Source organism: Orycteropus afer, unplaced genomic scaffold (assembly GCF_000298275.1).
Source record: "Orycteropus afer afer isolate SDZICR_OR568_19922 unplaced genomic scaffold, OryAfe1.0 scaffold00750, whole genome shotgun sequence".
NCBI lineage: Eukaryota > Metazoa > Chordata > Mammalia > Tubulidentata > Orycteropodidae > Orycteropus > Orycteropus afer.
In genome coordinates this window covers 95,086-101,626 of record NW_006922337.1, presented here as the reverse complement: position 1 = coordinate 101,626, position 6,541 = coordinate 95,086, and positions in this window count along the sequence as shown.

Genomic DNA, 6,541 nt, shown 5'->3' with positions numbered 1-6,541 from the left:
AGCGTATTAACTATTTGTACCACCCAGGAATTCCTAGGTTTGGTTTCTGTTTGATTAGCTGTCACCCCAAGGAAGGAAAAGAGTGAGACACAAGGAGGAAAATTTGGATTGAAAGATAGGTTACGATATTTGAGGGATTAGCTGGAGAAAAGGAAGTGGAAGGCTTGTGGCATTTTGGTGGGAAAAAAGTAAAGACAGGACTAGCTATTCAAAGTGAGCAGGGAAGATTTCAAATGATTCCAGTGCCCTTTCACCCAGTACTTAGAAAAAAAAAAAAAAACAAACTACAACAAACACAATTTACTTCTCTTTTATTTTAAAATATTCCATCTATGTTATTAATTTATGATTTGGATTTTAATTGAAGCCATTTTGATAAATTATTATTATGGTCTATCCATTATGCTTTAATTTTTGATAGCTAGAACAGATAGATGTTTTCTAAGCCTCCCTGTTTTGAAAATTTGTGCAGAATTACATAGTCACTATCTGAATAATTCAAAGGGAAAGTATCTGATATTCCTTAGGTTGCCATGATCTTTAAGCCTGGCTACAGTTGCATTTTGCCTGAGCCAAATGATCTCAATTAAGATTATAGTTTCAAGCAAAACATAGGAGCTATATTCTCTGAATGAGTTCTAAATCTGGTGAAATGAGTTCTGCTATTTTAAGCCTCTATAAAGCAGAATACATTTTATGATTATAAATTAAATCATATAACCTAATGAATGTACTTCTTGTCACTTAGCAAGATAGCTGTTGCAAGTTAAATACTAAAAGCTGCATATTTAATTGATAAAAGCACAATTATTGTATTAGAAATACATAAAGGTACCCTGTAATGTCAACTACCACACAGAGTTCTGTCTCATTAATTCCAAAGAGGCACTGTACAAGTTTTATGGTAATTTTGACAAATTGAATTCCTTAGTGTTTAAATTTGGATTTTGTTATCTTTCTTGCCAAATTATTTAACCTCATAAATGCTAGCTTTGTAATGATTAATTGATACTTAAATCATGTGACTAATATGGTTATATTCTTTAAATGAAGTTTTATTTCATTTAAAATAAATGCTTATTTTATTTATTTATTTTTTTCATAGAAGTATCATGGGGAGTTTTTCACAAGAGCTAGAAATCTTGGTCATTCTTCCTAACTGAACAGCAAGTAATCTCCTGCCTAGGTCAATAAGGACTTTTGGTTTTGTTCTTGCTGAAAACTGCTCTGAAGTCGTATTGTCTTTCTAAAACATAAATCCATTCTCATACCTTATTTTCCTTCCCCTGCAGGACTCTAAATATAATAATTATCTGGTTTGTTAGGTGGTGGTTGTTAGTGTTGTCAAGTTGCTTCTGACTCATATTGATCATTATAAATAATAACTAATTATTTTAGTATACCATGGATATAAATTAATTAGAAGACCCCAGTGCTTTTCCTAGAGATGTATATTTCACTATATAAAAGATAAGTGAACAATACAATATAGTATAAAACCAAAAAAAAAAGAAAAACAAAACCCCAAACTCACTGCTGTTGAGTAGGATCTGACTCATAACGACCCCTCTTTGGGTTTCTGAGGGGGTATCATTACAGAAGTAGATTGCTCAATATTCCTTCTGAGGAGTGGTTGGTAGGTTTGAACCACCAGCCTTCTGGTTAGCAGTCAAATGCCTTAGTCACTATGCCACCAGAGTTCCTACAATATAGTACACAATGTACAGGAACTCTTTAAATTAATTAGTAGCATGGGAAAGTGCAGTCAATATGTTTTTAAACAAATGTAAGTTTAAGAAGATTTGCCCCTAAAGAAATGAAAATAAATTACTGACAGAATGAAACACTGCTCAGTCCTGTGCCATCCTCACAATCATAACCATGCTTGAGCTCATTGTAGCTACTGGGTTAATCCATTTATTGAGGGTTTTCCTCTTTTTCACTAACTTTTTACTTACCAAGCATGATGTCTTTCTCCAGGGACTATTCCCTCTTGATAATATATCCAAAGTACATGAGACAAAGTCTCACCATCTTCGCTTCTAATGAACATGTGGCTCTATTTCTTCCAAGAGAAATTTGCTTGTTCTTCTTGTAGTTTATGGTGAATTCAATGTTCTTCTCCAATACTGTAATTCAAATACTTCAAGAAATTATGATTGATGAGTAAAAACCTAAAAATATCTGAAAGCTAAGAAGTGTAATTCTAGGCTCTGTGCACCTAGAATCCAGACAGTATTGAAAAGTGTCAGTCTGATATATTTATTTATTTTTGATGTATCATTTTTTAATAAATTTCCATAAGAAGAATCACTTGGGGTGTCAGTGAAAAATACTGCTTCCCAGAGCCTACTCTGGAGATTCTGATATATGGGTTTAGGATATAGCTCTGCAATTTTTATTTTTATCAAGGACCTAAGTAATTTAAGGAAGTAGCATATGATCAAGAACCAATGGCACTGAAGGAAGAAGTCTAAGCTACACTGAAGGAATTGATAAAAAACAGGAATTGAAAGAATGGATGCAGCACTGGAGGTACTTACTTGCTTATGCCAAGAAATTTGGAAAACATTTACCTGGCCAACTGACTGGTAGAGATCCATATTATTGCCCATTCTAAAGAAAGGTTATCTAACAGAATGTGGAAGTTATTGAACAATATCATTAATATCACATGCAAGTAAATTTTTGCTGAAGATAATGCAAAAATTGTTGTAGCAGTATATTGACAGGGAACTTCTAAAAATTCAAGCTGGATTCAAAAATGACATGGAATGAGAGATAACATTTCTTAAGTCAGATGGATCTTGGCTGAAAGCAAAGAATACCAGAAAGATATTTATCTATGTTTTATTGACTATGTGAATACAACCTTGCGTGCTGAAAGTGAAGATGACTTGAAGTCCTTGTTGATGAAGGTTAAAGACTATAGTTCTCAATATAGGTTACACGTCAATAAAAAGAAAACAAAAGTCCTTACAACTGGACCCATAAGCAACATCATGATAATGGAGAAAACATGGAAGTTGTCAAAAATTTCATTTTACTTGGATCCACAATCAACACCCATGGAAGCAGCAGTAAAAAAATCAGAAGGCATATTGCACTGGGAAAATTTGCTGCAAGTGACCTCCTTAAAGTGTTAAAGAACAAAGATATCATTTTGAATATTATGGGTCAGCGGTTCAAACCCACCAGCTGCTCCGCAGGAGGAAGATGAGGTAATCTACTTTTGTAAAAGATTTAGAGCCTTGGAAAACCAAGGGGGGTTGCCATAAGTTGGAATTGACTCTTTGGCAGTGAGTATGGGGAATATGCACCTAAAATAAGTCATGATATGTTCAATGTCTTATATGCATGTGAAAGCTGGCCACTCAATAACAAAGACTGAAGAAGAATTGATGTCTTTTAATTGTGGTCTTGGTGAAGAATACTGAAAGTACCATGGACTGCCAGAGAGTGAATGAATCTGTCCTTGAAGAAGTACAGACAAAATTATCCTTAGAAATGAGAATGACTAGACTTAATTCCACTTACTTTGGTCATGTTGTTAGAAGAGACCAGTCCTGGTGAAGGATGTCACACTTGGAATAGCTGGGACAGGGAAAAAGGGTAGAACCTCAGGAAGATGGATTGTCACTGGCTATAACAATGGGCTCAAGAATAACAAGGATTATGAGGATGGCAAAGAATCAGACAGTGCTTTTTCTTTCTGTTGAACATAGGGTCTCTATGAGTTGGAACCAACCTGATAGCACTTAACCACAAGTAATATACATCACTAGGGAAGGATGAGAAACACTGTATTTATATTAAGATGTTGAAAAAGGAAATTCTGAATCACTTATGCCTAACCAAGAGTATAGATCATTGTTCTTAACCTTGGTTGTTCATTAGAAACTCTCCTGATCTTTTAAAATTCTTATAGTGCATTCATACTCATTAAATAAAAATCTCAAAAATGAGTCCTGAGTGTCAGAATGAATAAGGAACCATCTCATATATAGCATTATTAAGTGGTATTAGATATTTCGAACAGAATTAAAAATGAAAGATCAGGAAGATAAAGATATGAGAATAAAATGCATAGTTTTCAAGATGATAGCAGCATTTCCAGTCACCTCATATGCATGTGAAGTCTGAACATTGAATAAGGAAGACTGAAGAAGAGTTGATACATTTGAATTATGTTGGTGGTGAAGAGACCAAAAAAGATTTGATGCTTTTGAGTTGTGATGTTAGAGAAGAATGCTAAGAGTACCATGGTCTGCTAAAAGGACTAATAAATCTGTCCTGGAAGAAGTGCAACCAGAATGCTCCTTGGAAGCAAGAATGGCCAGACTTTGTCTCACTTACTATGTTGTCAGAAGGAACCATTCCCTGGAGAAGGATATCATGCTTGGTAAAGTGGAGGGTCAACAAAGAAGGGGAAGGCCCTCAATGAGATGGTTTGACACAGTGGCTGCCGTGATGGGCTCAGGTATAGCAAGGATCATGAGGCTGACACAGGACCAGGCAGTGTTTCGTTCTGCTGTGCATAGGGTCACTATGAGTTGGTGATGACTTGGTGGCACCTAACAACAACAACAACAACATGCATTACCAGAATAAAGGACAAATTTATTTTGGAGGAATTACAGCTCGAATGCTCCTTAGAAGCATGGATGAACAGACTTTGTCTGTCATACTTGGTCAAGCTATCAGGAGGGTCCAGTTCTGGAGAGGGTTATCATGCTTGGTAAAGTAGACGTTGAGCAAAAAAGAGAAAAACCATCAAGGGACTGATTGTCACAGTGGCTGCAACAATGGGCTCAAACATAGCAACAATTGTGTGTATGGCACATGACTGGGTAATATTTAATTATGTTGCATATAGAATCATTATGAGTCAGAACTAACTTAATGGTGCTATGGTGGTTATGTTTGTGTGCCAACTTGGCTGGGCCTGGTTGAGTGGCTGGGCAGCTGAATGTAGTTACTTCCCATGGTGAGATTGGTAATTAACTCCATGGGGGAATTTATTGGAGCAGCTGAGTAGCTGCTTTTGGTATGAGGTCTGCTTCCCATATATAAGCAACAGCTTTGGGAATGGTATCTAACTTATGGCATGCTTGAATCTTGCATGTAGCTGTGCCATTGTTCAGCAGCCTGCCATGCTCTGCCAACCTTGGGACCTTTAATGGACTTGAATTAATGGCCTGCTGTGTGGTTTGGTAAAATTAGGACTGTGCCTTATTACTTGCCAACGTGGGGCTTGACAGCCTCAGCAGCTAGCAGCTGAATGAAGAAAAGCTTCCAGCTTCAGTAGGCCAGGAGCAGGAGGAAGAGCTGAAGCCCAAGGTTGAGGGGCTTTCACCCAGAGAGCCTGTCACTTTGAACTCAGACTTAAAGCCTCCAAACTGTAAGAAAATGAACTCCTGTTTCTTCAAACCATCCCATTTGTCGTATTTTCTTGTCAGAGCCACACTAGGTAACTTGTGCCTAACAACAGCCACACATGCTAGGCAAGGAGCCCTGGTGTTGCAGTGGTTAAGTATGTAGCTGCTAACTAAAAGGTCTTCAGTTTGAATCCACCAGATATTTTGCAAGAGAAAAGACCTTGTGATCTTCTCCCATAGAGATTACAATTTAGGAAACCCTATGGGGCAGATCTACTTTATCCTGTAGGGTCACTATGAATCAGAATTGACTTGATGGAACACAATGCTATGCTAGACATTATTAACACTAAGAAGTTAGTAGGATAAAGAGGAAAATAGTCATATTCTTATAGACATTACATTCTATTGTGAGGAGAGATAATTATCAAATAAAAGAAATGTTATACTTTAGATGTTGGTAAAATATTTTGGAGGAAAACAAAGCAAGATAACGGGGACAGAGTATGCAGGAAATGTTGGAGGTGTGTGTGAAAATGTGGATAAGAATACCAATTGCTCATATAGAATAGTCAAGGAAATCTTCACTGGTAAGTTGATAATTAAAAAAAATCTGCATGAAATGAAATGGAAGGATGTTATACATTTGTCTCCTCAAAAAATACGTTATATGTATCAACTTGGCTGGGCCATGATTGTCAGTTTATGTAATTATCCTCCATTTTGTGATCTGTTATAATTATTCCATGTGTTATAAATCCTCATCTCTATGATGTCAATGAGGCAAGATTAGAGGCAGTTATGTAAAAGAGGCAGGATGCAATCTATAGGATTATGCTATATCTTGAGTTAATCTTGTATAAGATATAAAATGGATTAAAAAAGCAAGCAGAGATAGGAGGGACCTAGGATCTTTAAGAAAGAAGAGCTGGGAGTAGAGCATATATTTGGACCCAGGTTCCCTGTTCTGAGAACCTCACAAACTTGGAGGAAGATTGACAACAAGAACTTTCCTCTTGAGCCAACAGAGAGAGACAAAGCCTTCCCCTAGAGCTAGTCCCCCCCAATTTGTTCTTCTAGCATCCTAAACTGAGAGAATACATTCCTAGTTTAAAGAAGCCCATGTGTGTTATTTCTGTTGTTGTTGTTGTGTGCCGTCGAGT